This window comes from Xiphophorus hellerii, chromosome 2 (assembly GCF_003331165.1).
Source record: "Xiphophorus hellerii strain 12219 chromosome 2, Xiphophorus_hellerii-4.1, whole genome shotgun sequence".
In the NCBI taxonomy this organism is placed as follows: domain Eukaryota; kingdom Metazoa; phylum Chordata; class Actinopteri; order Cyprinodontiformes; family Poeciliidae; genus Xiphophorus; species Xiphophorus hellerii.
In genome coordinates this window covers 25,842,274-25,859,192 of record NC_045673.1, presented here as the reverse complement: position 1 = coordinate 25,859,192, position 16,919 = coordinate 25,842,274, and the positions used below count along the sequence as shown (strand labels likewise).

Genomic DNA, 16,919 nt, shown 5'->3' with positions numbered 1-16,919 from the left:
CATCCAAGTACGCCGAAGTTTGCAGCCGCAGCACGGCAAAGTTCACGGGGTGCGAATACATTTGCGAGGCTCGAAGTTATGCCATATGTATAAATACGTCCACACTGTCTCAAATTTAGACTCTAACTTAGAGTCTAGCTGCAGAACATAGCAGAAATCCCCCCTCCTCATTCCTCCTCGTCAGATATAGGCAGCCTATTTAGGCCTGTCACAGACGATCTCTCATTGCGACAGGCAGCCAGTCAGTCAGGAGCTCCGTTAACAGTGCAGCATGCACTCTGTCCCCTTTGGCTGCTCCCTCCTTAATCTGCTCATGTGTTTGCATATGGGACAGAGCGGCGTCCATATTGTGTTTGCGGAATGAATTATTAAATGCCATTGCATAAGCATGGTCGGTTTCTGGGGCATATCGCTCCACCATCTACCCAGAGACTAAAGCATGAATACATTTAGACAGCCTAGACCTCTTGGAAGTGATATGGCGGAGCTGGCCGGCCCGCGTTTGTTTATGGTTATATAGAGCAGATGGCCGTGCAGCATGGTCACATATCACACGCTGACTGCGGTGCAAGCGCCGCGGCGTGCTCAAAGCGCTTTTAGGCAGAAATGTGGCCTCCACTTGAAGAGGGGGAGATTCGAAGCCACAGAAACCCATCACAGTTTTGTTTTTTTTCCCCGATTCCATGTCTCCTTATTGGAGAACATTACTGTACGCTCGCTTTCATTCTGGCAGCTGTCGCAAAAAAACTGCACATTCGCTAATAACCGCTGCCAAATCTGTGTTTTCGGTTCTATCTGCGGCTAACTGGGCTATATTTACGGCCGCAGCTTTCAGCTAGAACTGCTGACTTAACTCCGCTGTTGCCTGGAAGAAACAACCTCTCAAAGGTTACGCGTCTCTCCCTCTCATCTGTAAGTCGGAGTTTAAATCCATGTGTCCCACTCTAAATATAGCTGGCAACAGATGCAGCCTGATGAGGCGTTGGTTAAGGTGAAGGGAGAGAGATGCCTGTAGGCTGGGTGAAGCAAAAGGACTATAAACCTGTGGTAATGGCCAGAGACCCAACAGGCGGCTCACGGCACGTGACTCTCCAACATCAGTGCTGAAATATGCAAAAAAACAAATGTAGATGACTGCTGACATGAAGACAATGGATGTTAAAAAGTTTATAAATGTGGAGGAAAAGAGACACCTGGTTTTGTTTGTTCATCAAAAGACTGATATATTTGGTCAAAACTTGAACAAAAAGCATCTGTGAGCAACAGTTTCAGTTTTCTCACAGTCCCTGGCTTTGGTTTAGGTCCAGGCTTTGGCTAGGCCATTTCAGCACATTAGCAGGCTTTGATTCCAAACCATTCCATTCAAGCTTGGCTGTATGTTCTTGGTTGTTGTCTTACTAGAATGTGAACCTCCACCTCAGTCAAGTATTTTGCGTCCTGTGACAGGTTTTCCTGCCCTAGCAAAGGAAAACCTTTCCCCCTACTAGGTTTTACATTTACTTTCAGGCTCCTGTGTGGCTTTAGTGTGTTTTCACACCTCATAGTCCGGTAGACTCTGGTTGATTGGGGACCAAAGTTTCAACATTTGTTACATTTTCAGCTGCTGCGATTCTCTTTCATGATGCACAAACCAAACTCCTTACCGTGTTGCCTCTGATGGCGCTGCACTAAGAACCTACTGAGGGAAACACAAAAACCTCAGAAGAAGACATGAGCTAAGCTCCTTTTCAACAAAAATGGAGTATAGTCAGATTGTAGCTGTAATAGGAATTCACTATTGTCTTTGGTAAAACACCATCAGCCATTTTTTCCTCTGGCGCTACATTTGCTTGTTTGTTTTGGTTGTTTTTACCCAGAATTCCCTTTACGATGGTCCTGCTTTCGAACCACACCAGATTTCACATTAATCAAACAGAGACCTTCGTTTTTAGTCGGATCGGAGTTTGTTTTTTTGGTCCACGTCAGAGTTCGATTACGATTACTCCCAAAATGAACCGGACTTTGTAGACAAACGAACTAGAGTTCAATTACTAAGCTAAACAGGGCTGGTGTGAATGCACCCCTGGTGTTAACTCAGAACACAAGAATCGCAGCTTCCTTCTGGTTCTCGCACTGAAGGATGCAGTTCACAAAAATAAGTTTCTAAGTCTCTCCTGAAGCAATGTCTTCCAAAATGTGATGTCTAAACCTAAACAAAGCCGCTTCTTTGCAGACCTGAGTCTCCCGCCTGTGCGCATGCAAAACCCTTTCTGCTCCTCCGCGCACGTAATGTCAAAATACTGCATGTGTGAGAAATGAGAGGCAGCTGGCAAGGTTGGACAGAATGGTCTGAGCAAACCCCTGCTGCTCACCCTGTCATTACAATGATTAGGGTCACATTTTTACACTAAAAGATGGGGCTGCAAGGCTAGGGATCAGCTAAGTCTGCCTAATCCCCGCCCTCTTCTCCTGGCATGTTTTTATGGCTGTGCCGGGGGCGGAGTGGAGAGCTAAATCACCAGGGGACAGTTTATCCTGACAGGCAAACACACAAACAGCGTTACGAGCTCATGCGCGCGCGCTGCCTCGCTCCGTCACACACGTCAGGACACATGTTGATCGGCAGCGACGAACTCGCAGGCGAAACCCGAGCTTAGGTGCGCAGGTGAAGCTGCAACGCACAATCGGAACGGCGCGCGTGCTCCCGTAAAAAACTCTTGTTCTGTATATCACACACGCTCACACATGGTTTGCAAGCCTAATATCTGCCTCATGCAAAGGTGACAGGGAGGTCAGCCTGTCTGACTTTGAGCAGAATCCCCCTGCGGCTTGCCCCAGCCATTGCCCCTGGCATGTGTAACAGAACCTGCCCACACCCTCCACACCACTCCTCCACCCCCCCAGCTCCTATCCTGCCTCCTCCTGCTGCCTGCCCCTTGGCCTTGGTATAAATAGATGGGGGGTCTGGGCAGAGGCGGGGGGGTACACAGTAACCATGCTTCACTTTATAAATGCCCCTGCCATTGCTATCTGGATTCCTCCCATCCTCGCTCAGACATCTTTTGTCTAAAGCAGACCGAAACCAAATCACTTACATTATGAAAGGAGCATTACTTATTTGTTTTCCAAATAAATAGAAGAACTAATGTAATACAGAAGTTGTTAAAAGCAACCACAACGGACAGGCTTTAAATCCCCAAATTTAAATGTAAGAGTGTTTTCACATCTGGTTGGTAGACTCGGTTTGATTGCAACCTTTGTTACATTTTCAGTTGCTGTGGTTCGCTTTCACACTGCGTTGTGTCAAACCCTCCAAACTAATTAAAAAACCTGTTTCCCATCTTGCCTGTGGTGGCGCTGCACCAAGAACCACTGAAGGAAACAACATGAAAACCTCTGAAGAAGACATGAGCGCAGCTTTCTTCTTCAAGAAATCTACATAGAAATAGAGTGCCGTCAGATTTCAGTGATTATCCAATTTCTCTTTTGCTGTTGGGAAAAGATCTCGAGCCATTCCGCACACTAGCGCTAAACTCGTTCATTTGTTTTGGTCACATTTACCCATAATGCACTGCGTTATAGTCTACTTCCTGCGTTTGCAATAGTTTCCTCTCTGCTTGGCTCCACATAGGCATTCAGACCACACCAGAGTCGGATAGGGCGCTCACATTCAAACCTGTGAGTCCTTCACAGAGCAGCTGGATTTATAGAGATTAAATTATACACTGATTTACTTTGTGTACTTTGTTCCAATTCAGTCTTTAATTTTAACGCAGTTCTGTGCGAATATTTTGAAATTAAACTTTCAGATATAGATTTCAGATGTATAAAAGTCTGCAGAGGAAATTTTATTCTGGAAAAACATGGAATCAAAAAGTATGGAGACTATTGTAAAAGGCACTTGATTTGTTTAGGAGTATCAGCAGCGCCCGATTTACAAGGATGTGGGCCAGTTTTGGTGCCCTATCCACTGAGGACAAAATATTTTGCTAATTCAAATTACAGTACATTATTAAGTAATATATCAGCTGCTATGAAGCGATGCTTTGTGGGTTTAATACGTTCCCTGACCAGTGACTCCTTGTTGTTCCCAAACAAATTTACCATGACTTTACAATTTTCAAATATGCGAGTTTTGTTTATATCCATAAAAATCCAAAAATGTTTATGCAACTCGCCAGTGACGGTGTTAGGGGGTGCTATAGCTCCCCCTGGAAAAGTCATAGCACCCCCAGAAAATATTGCATTTATTATTTTCATCTGATTTAACATTACTTATATGTAGTTGTTGCTGCATTTTTATCAAAAGATGCAAAATACAAACAAATTATTATATACTGAGTAAAAATTAAAAACACATCCCACAAGAGGATTTAAACTTTGTCTATGCATACCATCACTTCCAGGAAACGGTTGACATGATGCCGGCTCCGCCCCCATGCAGACCTGGAGCCATCCTCGCCCAATCATTCCAGGGTATTTGTCAACAACTGACCAATCGGCGGTCGCAATTTGTCAGAACTGACAAATTGAACTTGTTGAACTGACTTCAACAATATTGACAGTGTTTATGATAGCAAACTACCATGTTAGTCAGCTCAAAGATAACCGGTAGTAAGCATAGCATGTTTTTATCATAATAGTGATAGTCAAATCAAGCCCTGTAGAGGTTAATTAGGCAATTAAATAAACACAAGTTAATTAAAAAAAATAAATAAACAAATATGTTTAAATCCATGTCTCCACCACGATGGATGTTCAAGCCAATGCTCTCCTTTGTCCTTTGTCGATCCCCTTTGTCATGAATGCTGTTTTAACCTAAACAATGTAATATTATCTGGAAGTCATCTTGCTAATGGCTGAAGGCTTTGTGCTGACGTCTAAGCGTCAAATAAATGCAACTCAATCTGATTAAAATAACAATACTAATGCGTGTGTGTTGATAACTATAGGGAGAAAAAAAATCAGTCATAGCATCCTCAGTAAAATGCTTAGCTTAGCTGGAGCCGCCACTGCATCTCGCCTGATATGGGCCTATTAGTATTGTATAAAGTACAATGTTTGTTAAACATACATTTATCAAAAAAAAAAAGAAAACTCTGTGGGTTCTCCAAGAATTTTGGCCCTGGGCTGCAGCCCTAGTAAGCTCTTTCTAAAGTCTGGGGGAGTCAGAGTATATTACGATAAATACAAATGTATTAAAAAAATATATTAATAATAAAAAAATTCAAACCATGTTTGTGGTTGCAACCTGAGAAAATGTAAAATACTTCAAGGAAAAAAGTGGGAATAGGGGATGCAAAACCTGCTGAACTTTGCACAATTTAGCAAATTTGCCCTAGATGTACGACTCAATATGAACACAACTACAAATCTGCAGTTCAACTGGACAACTGATCTAATCAGGATGGCTTAAATCATAACCAGATACATGCAAAGAGTGGTCACAAATTGTACAAGAACCTCTTTTTTTCCTGAACAGTCCTTACACCCACTGGCCACAGAGATTTGAGAGCCCACAGATCAGGTTACAGGGTTACAGCACTCCACCTCGACTGTCACTTCAGTCAAACTATGCTCGGGTATTGATTGATCGGCGCCGAGGCACTCAAGACTCAAGTGTGATTGAATTGCAGCGACTTTTTAGGCAGTGTGCGCTTTTTTCTTTCTTTTTTTTTTTGCTGCAAGCGTCGTTGTGAAAATAAGATGACGTAAACGAAGATCATGTTGTGCCTGGCTCCCTCGGGGGGTCGCCGAGCCGCTGCGAGTGGACGCCTGTCTTAAAACCGTGTCCTCGCGAAGCCCGTCTGTTGACTTTGTTTAGTTGCTCGTGCGTTCGTGTGACATTACGAGACGGTGAGGTGTGGAAAGCAAGACATTTTGCACCGCAGAACCTCCGAGGAGCCGATGGAAGCGGCGTGTCAGTGACACAGCTGAAGGGAATGCTTTGCCGCGATTGCACACTTCTGAGAAGGCTGAACTTTTTAAGGTGGACGACGTTCGGGTGAAAAAGCGTGTGGGCGCGCGGGTCCTCTGCTGCGTGTAGGTGTGAATGTCTCTCTGTCACTGCATTATAAGACCTGGCTTCACTTGAAAGCAGTAGCTTTTCTGAACATGCACTCAGCTGGCCAGGACCCTGCAGCCATAAACTATATTAGACTGAAGTATGTCCAGTCAGCAGACTGGGAGGAGTGCGCCTTGACCCTGCCTTATGAAGTCAGGGCCACATGTCGCTGAGCGTTTTACAGGACTCAAACGTGATTAACATTTTTCTAGCAGAGATTCCTTACTTAGAGCCCAAACCATTTATGCATCGAGTGGCACAATAGCTCACAATAGTTGAAGCAGGCGACTCTCTTGGCGTCCTCATTTAGTGTGTAAATCCAGAGAGGTTGGACCGAGAGGTTAGAGGTCATTCAAGGGGGTCTAAGACCAAAATCCCTAAACATTTCATCTCAAAAACATGATGGTGGTTTTATGAACCTGTAAGCAGTCGTCACGTTTGCAGTGTTGATGATTATTTGCACAGGAAATGAAGACAGGAAGTAGTGCATCAACAATGATTTTACTTGTAACATGTTTTTAGTTTAAGTAATTGTCTGATTTAACAGTGGGGTAAACAGTATACGTAAATTGTATAATTTTTACCTTTTTTTACCCTGCAATGCTTTTACATTAGGTAATTACTTGGACCACAAACTGTTGCATGTTCAGTCTTCCGTAGATGTTTTCACACTGGAAGTTCATTGGCAATACACTGTCTCCTACTTCAATTTCCTGTAAAAATAAGCGCAGTTATGATTGTAAATAAGTAGAGGTGCACCAGGTGATAAATTAGCTAAGATTCCCTTAATCTTGAGAGATTGGTGATCAGCCGATAACTAAATGTGAAATCGATCTTATCCACCAATCTTATCTAATTTGGCAAAAATCTAAAAATCCACCACTGACCTGTTTTTGCTTTGCTGTGAGAGAGGGTTGACTGATGTTTGCAGTTAACAACTCAGAAACTTCTTTCTATATTTAGCAACTTTTCAGACAGAAAAAGTTGGTACTGGCCAAAATCGGAATCGGCAGGTAAGACTTTTTAAAGGTCGTATACAGCAATCAGCCCAAAAATTGCAATGTCCAATGTTTAGTGGTGCACCTTTATAAAACTATAAAGATTTTATAAAACTATAAAGATTTTATAAAACCATAAAGGTGCACAAAGTGCCATCTGTTTGAACTAATGTTTCATACTATAGATCAGAGTTGTTTTAAGTTGGTCGAAAGTCAACTATGGTCTTGGCCCCTTTTGGACTTGCCATTAACTTTAGCATCCAGGAAAAATTATTGTTAAGGAAATAAATAAGTCTTACCTAAGGTGAAACACTGAGTCAATCAAGAACGGGTCAAAATGCATTTTGATTATTATTTTACTAAGAAATAAAGCAAAGAATATAGCAATGACATCTTGCAATAATTACCGACACTGAAAGTAGCTACCTCAGTGACAGCATCCACTCTGAAGAACGCAACATGGCGTGACTCTTCATGATATTAGAAAAACATGAATTTGCAAATTTGTTTTTAGATATTTCAGGAATGATATAGGTTGTTGTAAACCTACATTTTCTGTCTGGAATGGACAACGATGAGGAGTTCAACTGGTCATAAATCTTGTTGGGATGCATTTTATGAATTTATTACTTTGGAATATTACACATGCTGATATTGCGATGATGATTTCAATTGAATATATCGTGCAGCTCTAGTACGGTCTATTCACTGATTGGAGCCGATATTGGATTTTTTTTTATTTAGCCGCTCAAGCTAATAATTGACATATTCCGGCCAACAGATGATTCTTGTTGCATCTACTGAAGCAGGACATCGGCAGGTTCTAAAAACTTTTTCAGAAAAACTATGCCAATTCTTTTTTTTTTTACTTTTTTAAATTAAATTTTCAAAGTAGATTTAGAGTTTAGATTTATGGCCAGAGCCAATAACAATAAGCCTTCAATACATACAGCACATAGAAAACCAAGCAAGAATTCTAGTTAGAGTTTAGATTGGGCCTAAAACATCCAGCCGAACCCGATCTGACCCGACTGATTAACTTTAATTAGAGGGCCAAAGTAAGCCATGCATACTATGTTAAATAAACGTTTACTGCTTTCAATTGTAGAGCTTAATTTGATTAAGCGGCGTAACTCCTCCTGCTTCTAGCTTTTGTCTAGCATCTTCCAGCTCCATTTTGGTGCTTGTTGTAACCGCAGGGTGAGTCAGGTGCAGATCATCTGGGATGTGCAACTGATAGAAGCGAAGAAGCAGGGCGTGGCCGCGTAACGCACTTATTGTGCAGTGTGCTGCGCTTGTTACAGTCTAAATGACATTTGCATCTTACCTCCTTAAACTATCAGCTCTTCTATTTACACTATAGTTAGTAGATCAACACATATCGTGAATTAGCAGCAAGATCTTGAAACGGATCCCCGTCTCATGTTGATTTACTTTTAAGTGTGCGCGTACTCTTGTGTTTCCATTCGTCTCCTGTCAGCTTATCTCCATCTGCAGAGTGTCAGCACTCTCCTTTTGTGTCTCTACGGGTCTGTGCTTGTGCATACTTACAATCCACAATGCTATGGTGTAAGTAAGGCACCGTTAAATAATGCAGGGAGGCTCAGGCTCGCCACTGAGCAGACACAATGGGGCCTCTCGGCTCAAGACATACCGTTCCGTAAACGTGCTGTGCTGTACGTTTGTTCCCTCGCATATAGGTACTAGTTCTCCAGGAGTACGTGCCGGCCGAGGCCGCCCTCGCGTGACTTTTCGTTCGGCGGTGTGTTTGTGCGGAGAGTAAACACGGAGAATGCCGTGGTGTTTGTCAAGCAGCATATAAGATATCGGCCATGCCTGATCTGGCTTACCACAAAAGAATAAAAAATTAAAATCAATCGGGCTACGAGGAAAGTTGAAAAGTATGTTCACTCCTAAGAAAGACAGAAAGAAAAAAACAAATCACACTTCCCCCACTCGACCCCCATGTATGAGCTGACAACCTCTGGGGTGTTTGTAATTGATCTCACAGACGTCAAATCTAAAAGTCATCATGTTGAAATATTTCGCCTTTTCCTTTGTTACAGAAGTAACAAATTTTTTCCCTCTTGGGTTTTTCTTCCCTCTTTTTTTTTTTTATTAATTTTTTTAGGTGAAGACTACCTGATGTGCTACTGACACCGTGACGGGGCGGGAGGCCAGCCGACCCCGTTCGCCCCCGTCGGCGCTCCTCGCTGCATGTTACGGAGCAGGTGAGAAGCATTAACAGAGAGCAGCAGCTGTGGCCCTGTGCTCCACACATGTGGACCGGGATGAGCGTTTTGTTGGGCTCAGCCGCTCTCAGTAATGTTCACGCTCTTCTTGTCTTGGAAACAAAGAAAAACAGCTCAGGAAACAAGAAACCCTACAGATCATTGTGCATGTTGCGCCGCTCCGACAACGCCTCGCAGACGTGTTCGCACCTCCTGAACGTTCACACCTTTCGCCGTGTTGCGAACACAAACTTTAAATTCACAAACTGAAATGATACAAAGAAAGATGCATGACTCTTGGTTTTCTTTACAAATAAAAATCTGAAAAGTGTGGTGTGCATTTGCGTTGAACCCCGTTTTCTGTGATACTCTTAAATACAATTCAGCGCCACCAATTAGTGCCACTTAGTATATAAATGGAGCCCACACGTGTGTGTGATTTAATCTCGGCGTAAATGCAGCCATCGTTGTTTGCAGTTTGCCAACTGCCCTGCAGGGGGCGCCGTGAAAACGTTGTCCTGTGGTCAGGTGAACCCAGTAGTGAGCTTATTTTTGTATCCAAAGCGGTAAATTAATCCTACACGTCTCCCCGACCTCACCATCCCCACTGTGAAACATGGCAGTGGCACCATGATGCTGTGGGGACACTTTTCTTCAGCAACGACGAGGAAGTTGGTCAAAGTTGGTGCTACGATAGATGGAACTACAACGGAATGATTTCCATTATTGCATATTCATGTGAATGGCCTAGTCAAAGGCCAGACCTAGAACCATATGAGAATCTGTGACAAGACTTCAAAATTGCTCTCCATCCAACCTGGACTGAGGTTTTACTTCACAGCTGTGCACGACTCTCCCTTAGGCCTGTTCTTGCTGGAGAACTGGCTCGCCCGCAGCATGATACCCCCACTGCCGTGTTTTACAGTGGAAAACGTTCAGTTTTGTTCTCATCAAACCAGAGCTTTTTTTTCCACATGTGGCTTGTGTACAAACAGCACTTCTTATAGTTTTATTTAAATGTTTGTGTTTTTTTTTTACCTTTGTTTCTACAGGTCGTCTCATTGAGATCCAAAATCTCATTTACAAGACGGACCTGCTTCAATTAAACAAAACGACTAAAATTGCAAACACAGCAACGTGAGCAATTAAGAAATTAACAAGCTAATAAAATATCTGTTCACAATCAAATTACAAACTAATAATTGTTCATTTGGTAAATATTTAAATGGACTTAAGTGACTTTTAAAAAGAACATTTTAAGAAGTATTGGAGTAAAGTCATGCTAAAATCACACCACTAGGTTTTTTATTTGTAAAAATCATGAATTAATCTCCTTAATTTTCCTTAATTACACGCCACTTTATGTCGATCTATCACACAAAACGTCATCAGTCCATTGAGGTTTGTGTTTGCGACATGACAGCAAACATTCTCAATCATCTTGTGTTGATTTGATTTAATTGTGATTTAAATCAGCTCCACCGACTTTTCATACGGAAACTCAAAGTGGGACAATCAGGAGGTAATGCTGATTAAATGTAGCAGCACATTGTCATACTTTTGGGGTTAAACCTATTAGTTCCAATTACGCCTGCAGCATACAAGTTACCTACAGGCTGCATTTGAATGTGAAAATATCTTTGCCCATGCAATTTGTTTGGGAAATGGGTGCCCCAGTCTGATCATTTGAATTCCCCTTCAGGCCTGAGCCATGAACTCCAAGACCCAGTTGTCACATTGTGCTCTCCACACACAGGCTCCTTTCACAGCGCGGCGTCCCAGAGGAGAGCGCCGCGCGTGTTTGTGTTTCTGTGAATCATAACTGCTGCTTTGCATTCAGCGAGGTGTGTCGAAGCGGATTACAGGCATGAACTCAGGCGGGAGCAGAGCGAAAGAGAGAAAGCTGTGTTTTTTTTTTTTGTCTTTTTATTTTTGTTTGTTTTTTTGTTGTTTTTTTTTTTTACATCAAGACTGTCCTTTGGGGTGAGGTAGTAGGTTGTATAGTTTTAGGGGTCACACCCTTTCTGTCAGATAACTATACAACTTACTGTCTTTCCTGAAGTGGCTGTAATGTCGTCAGACACCAGCGCCGGAGAACTCTGAAACCGGCTCAGCGCCGGAAATGACCAGCTTACGGACAGACTGGACACAGGATCTAACCGGGACGCGGAATTTGAACCTTAGTTGCAAACGGTTTGTAGTAACTTTTGGTGGTTTTGCTCTCAAGTTTAAGCTCTTGTTTTAGACAACCGTTGCAATTTTACCTTTTGTCTTCCTCTGCAGTGTGTAAAACTGTTCCTTCACCACTACTTTTGTGATATGTGAAATATAGAAATCAGAGCGTCACAAAAAGACCGTATGAGGATGTCGGTTTCCTGTTGCTGAAAGAACACACGTTTGTTAGAAATCACTGAGTTCTGTGGCAAACACGTAGGGCCTTTTCTGATGTTCGTACGGGGTGAGGTAGTAGGTTGTGTGGTTTCGGGGTAGTGATTTTGCCCAATCAGGAGATAACTATACAACCTACTGCCTTCCCCGAAGGGCAGCAATCCTACACCATACAGAAACCAACAAATCCAACCAGTTTGAGTCACTGAGCCGCCTTTTCTTGGAGAGCAGCTTTTGATTGTCAGCAGTGCAATAGTAGCGGCAGGTTAGAGATTTTTTTTTTTTTTCAACTTTTTGTTACGATCCAAAATAAAAAGAAAATAGATAATAAATCTCAGTTGCTCTGTGTGCTTATTTAATTTAACATTCAATGTTGTGTGTTGCTGGTAATGATTTTTAAGCTAGGGCTACACGGTGGAGCAGTTGATGGCACTGTAGCTTTGCAGCAAAAATGTCCTGAGTTCAAATCTAGGCAGGGACTCTTAGGTTAGTTAGTCTCTCTAAATTGAACTTAGGTTCGAGTGTGGGTGTTTGTGCATAGTTGCACCTCTCTCGCCCAGTGGCAACAGATCTCATGTGACCCTACATGGACAAGTGTGTACAAGATGGATTTCTAAACTACTGCTGACATTAAAGCTCCTCTTGTCATGCATCATCCATAACATTCCTTAAATGTTCCACTAATCTGGAATAAACTACCGGAAAACTGATGAAACACCGAGTTCTCTTTAAATCAAGGCTAAAAACGATTTTGTTTAGAGCTGCCTTTGATCAATAATAACTGGAACGTCGTATACTCTGGTCTGTGTTTAACCCGTCATCGTTTTCCACCTACTTTGCCATGTCGATATAATGTTTAAGCACTTTGAATTAATGTTGAAATTGTGCTATGCAAATAAAAGTACCTTGCCTGAAGGTTAAGTTCAGGGTTTTTAGGCGAGGTAACTTCCTAATTTCTTCTTAATTTGATATAAATCTAGATTAGCTGAACAAGTGTCCATCCAGTTCTTAGTTCATTTTCAGCCTTTATAATGAAACAAATTTGCTCTCTCGTCCTAAGCCCTAAACATAACGTTAACGTTGAAACCGAACCTTAAACACATACTATGAACATGTTATACACGGTTCACTATGTTAACCTGCAGCCTGAAGTTAACAACTAGCTTAAAGAGGTAACGGTTAATCAGAGAAGACATCATGTGAAAATTTATTTTTAAACCTTTTAAGCCTTTTCACATTGCATTGGGCAGCTAATGTCAGTTGGAGTCGGTGCGCCACTGATGATCTTCCTGTGTCAAACAAACACTGAGACGTCTAAAACGTCTGGTCTGCTCAGAGTAAATTTATGGTATGAAGAAGGGTAAGTGTTGGATCTTTTTTGTAAAGACTTTGCGTTGTAGCGGGAAGTCGTGTAGCAAACGCTCTTTGTCTCTTTTCACCTGCTCTTAACGTGCCACCCGGCACTGCTGTTAGCTAAACCCAGAAACAAAACAGTTTGTGTTTCTGGTTACAGAAACAGTGAAAATATGTAAATGCAGGTAATGTTGTATAAGGAAGGCTATTTTATTTAGTTTTACACTGCTTTGCCTTTTCTGTAAAACAGTAACTTGGACTGGAAACGCTTCACATGCGTTACCCTTAGTACATTATCCTTAGTACAAGACGTTTCTGATATTATTTACATCAGAAAAAGCGAAGACGTTGTGGTTTCAGCAGAGGGAATTTAATTGCGTTGTAAGTTGCTTTCATTAAATTTTTTTAATATGTAATGGCAAATGCGTCAAGTGTTTCGCTCTCATTGCATTTTTTTTTCTACATAGGAAGATCATTAGTGGCGCACCGCCTCCAACTTCAATTTCCTGTCAGTGATAAATTCCCACCATTCCTTGTAAATAACCACCTACTGCAAATGTAATGGTGGTTAAAAACTTTGTAAAATCGTGTTTGCTTTACGACATTATTCGGTCCAGTGGAAGTCTGCTTTCATCTTGGCCATTAGCTTCAGCCTCCAGAACTACTGGATCTGGATTTGTAGTAAATGAAGGTAGGTTATCACAACTTAGGTGGAAATCTTTTAACACAGCCTCACTTTAAAACACCCTGACCTGTATAAAACTGTTGAGAAGATGTGGGGGTAAGTCAGGATACGACCCCGATCCAGTTCAGACACGAGGCAGCAGCCAAGTCGTGTCCTAAAACGTTCCAGCAGAGCAGATGGAAACATTAGCCTCGGCCCAGTCTCACCTCCCGGGCTCCAGCGTGATTCATATGACAGCAGATGAGGGTTACAGTGTTCGTTGTCCCTCTGGCCAGTGCCTCACATAAATACACACTCTCTCTCTCGCATGCATAGATAGCGAGGCGGCTGCCAGACGGTGTTGGGCCAAGTTTGGCATCACACCTGCCTCACCGTCTGAGAGCGCAGCCCCGTATCTCGTATCAAGGTTGAGCCCTCGTTCACCCCGTCTTCCTTCACTTATCGCTCAAATAACCTGTGGGTCAGAGATAAACACTTAAAAATACACTTTTAACATTTAAAAAAAAAAAAAATCCTCCTTCCCTTTGAGCTCATTTGTACAAGCTGAGAAAGTTGCACAATCTCCTTAAGCATCTGATGCAACGAGAGGATTTATTTAACACCACACCGCCGCTAGCGGAGCGTGAAGTTTGGATTCTGCTTTTGTGTCTAGACCGGTCCTGGGTGTGTGAGTGCTGCACCCTCCGTAGAGCTGTCCTCCTCCCGCCCCTCATCACCAACCCACCAGCGACCATATTGAATCGATTTGAGCCTGAGCCACGGCGATAGAGCGGAGGGAGCCGAGCCGCTGAAACCGTGTGAAACAAAGACTCTGTGTGCATCCTGCCTCTGGGGCTGCATCTCTAAAGGCCATCCTCCATCCATGACCTCCTCTCCTGCCTCGTCGCTTCGAGAAGTCCACCTTGGGATGTGCTCTTCTTCTTCTCCTTTTTTCTCTTCCCCTCTTCGTACGGCGAGGAACTAATGAAATGCACTCGATACTCAATATGAAATACATGAGTCACAATTTAATAATGAGACCAGGGTTTTTCTTTCTGCCTGGAAATCGAAGAGAGTAATCTCCACAGCAGTGCTGCTTCTTCTTTCTTCTTTCTTCTTCTTCTTGAACGCCTCTATGATGTCAGAGCTGTAGAAACAGAGAAGTGCTATTGATTGAATGTAAGTGGATAGGACTGAAGCCTGTGTGTGGGCAGGTCGAAATAAACCAGCAGAGCAGAGAGAGACGAGCGCGGTTTGACACGCTGCTCCCAGAAACGTTCGGCCACAACGACATGCCAGTTAAAAACACCGAGTGCATTTATACGAACCGGTTAATATATGCAAAGTATAACTTCAGTGCCATCATCACCTTCCAAGACTGGTTCACTTCCGTACACATGGCAAGAGCACCACCTAGTGGATAATCAGTTAAGGTCACCCATAGAGTTTTTTTTTTTAAATCTTAAATGAATATAGGAATGAAACAATCTGATTTATCGTGACGAAACGATTATTTGTCATGATAAACGATTCATTACTAATTAGTAATCAATTAATTGGCTATTTGCTGGAAAAGCAACACTGTTGGAGCAGTAATTAAGCCAAAGCTGTGCAAAGAATCTATACATTTTGCACTTTATTTTGTCAGCAAATGATTTCTACCCAGAATGCCTCAAGCGTTCATAGTTTTTGCTTCACCTCAATTCTGTAAAATTCTCCTATGAAGCACCTTTCGCTGTCCATTTATTAATCATTTTTAATAATTAAAAAAAAAAAAGATCAGGCCTACACTGTACTGGTGTTAAGTGAAGCAGAAAGGGTTTATTTAAATATTTATTATTTTTAGCTGCAGATGCATCCTTTGCTATAAATGATGAATCATACACTAAAAGAATGCTCTGTTAGTGCATGTTAGGCAATGAAATGTTGAGTTGTCTTATTTAGAAAAAAAGTATTATTTATTTGCATTTCTTACATATTCTTAATACTGTGTGTAAAATTAGCTAAGTGGTTAAGTTAAGCAGATTGTTATAAATAAAATAACCTACCAGTGGAACTTGCACTTTTTAAGGAATTAATGATTTGAAACAAGCTCCTATATCTTGCTGAAGATTCACTTGTACGTCAAGTTTGTCTTATTTTAAGTCCACTAAGGTATTTGCACTAGAAACTAGAACAAAAGTGGGGCATTTTCTGTAATTATAAGATTTTAGACTCTTTAATGCTGTGATTTGTTCAAATATGCAAATTTTCTTATCCCTATGAAATGTGATAACCAAAAAAATAATAATACTCAATTTACTTTTGTTGTTATTTGAGCGACATGTCAGTCATTGGGTTTCCTTCTTGATTATTAATAAAGGTCTTGTTTGTTGGAAAAAGTACTCAAAAGGGTCAACTTAAGCAGTCGGTATCCTTGGCACCACCAGGGGGCAGCAGAAGCGTCTCTGCTGAACCCGGTTCACACCGTGACCTGCAGTGACCCCCCACATGCTCAAAATAATTGAAGGATTAGGACAGTAGATGTCCAAACAGTTGACACATTGACAGCCGTCCACTGTCTTTATTTAATTTTTTTTTTTTTTTGCACTTTTTTGTTTTTAACTGGTGCATTCAGCAGGAATCAGAGAAACCCAGAGCGCCTTGGTGTGAGTCAGTCTGCTGCGGCAGTTTCTGGAAAATCCCTGAAGTTCGGCGATCTCTCCTTTCAAAACCAATCATGACTTCTTCTCATATGCTGATTCTCCAGAATTTTTATTTTTTTGCCTGATTGCTCTCAGGTTCAGCTCAGGCAGAGATGTGTTGCAAGCAAGCCGAGTGGATGGAGAGGGTGGAGGGGTGCAGCTGTCCCTATATCATCTGGATGTGGAAAGCTCTCTGAGGTCTCCCTTAATTATGAAAGCAGCTGCTGTCCAGACAGTCGGTCTTGACCAGAGATTATTACTGCATGCGGACTGTCTGCCCTCGGCAGGAGTGGTGCAACAAGCCGTATCCTCACAAGTCTTGATGTTTTTCCATGCGCTGCAACGATTGAGAAAACGGAGGCGCTCGATGCAGTGCAGCTAATATCTCTGCTACCGTGCGTTAAGAGTCGTAACTCTTTCTTGACACTTGGCACTTTCTTTGTCACGCAGTTGAGAATCACATTTCCTGACTGGCGTTTTCCAACGTAAAACTGCAAAAGTCACTTACTGTGAATTTCATCCTCACTCTAAAATCCAGCCGCAAAAGGCCACCTTGTT

The 16,919-nt window shown here is 42.2% G+C and overlaps 1 protein-coding gene across 1 annotated transcript in view; it reads left to right on the top strand.

Moving 5' to 3' along the window:
• The window catches only part of pparab (peroxisome proliferator-activated receptor alpha b), a 74,444-nt gene that overhangs the window by 13,530 nt on the left and 43,995 nt on the right, over positions 1 to 16,919 (top strand). Inside the window, exon 4 of the mRNA XM_032590469.1 lies at positions 9,173 to 9,272. The gene's annotated coding sequence lies outside the window, so the exon portion shown is untranslated. The remainder of the gene's footprint in view (positions 1 to 9,172; positions 9,273 to 16,919) is intronic.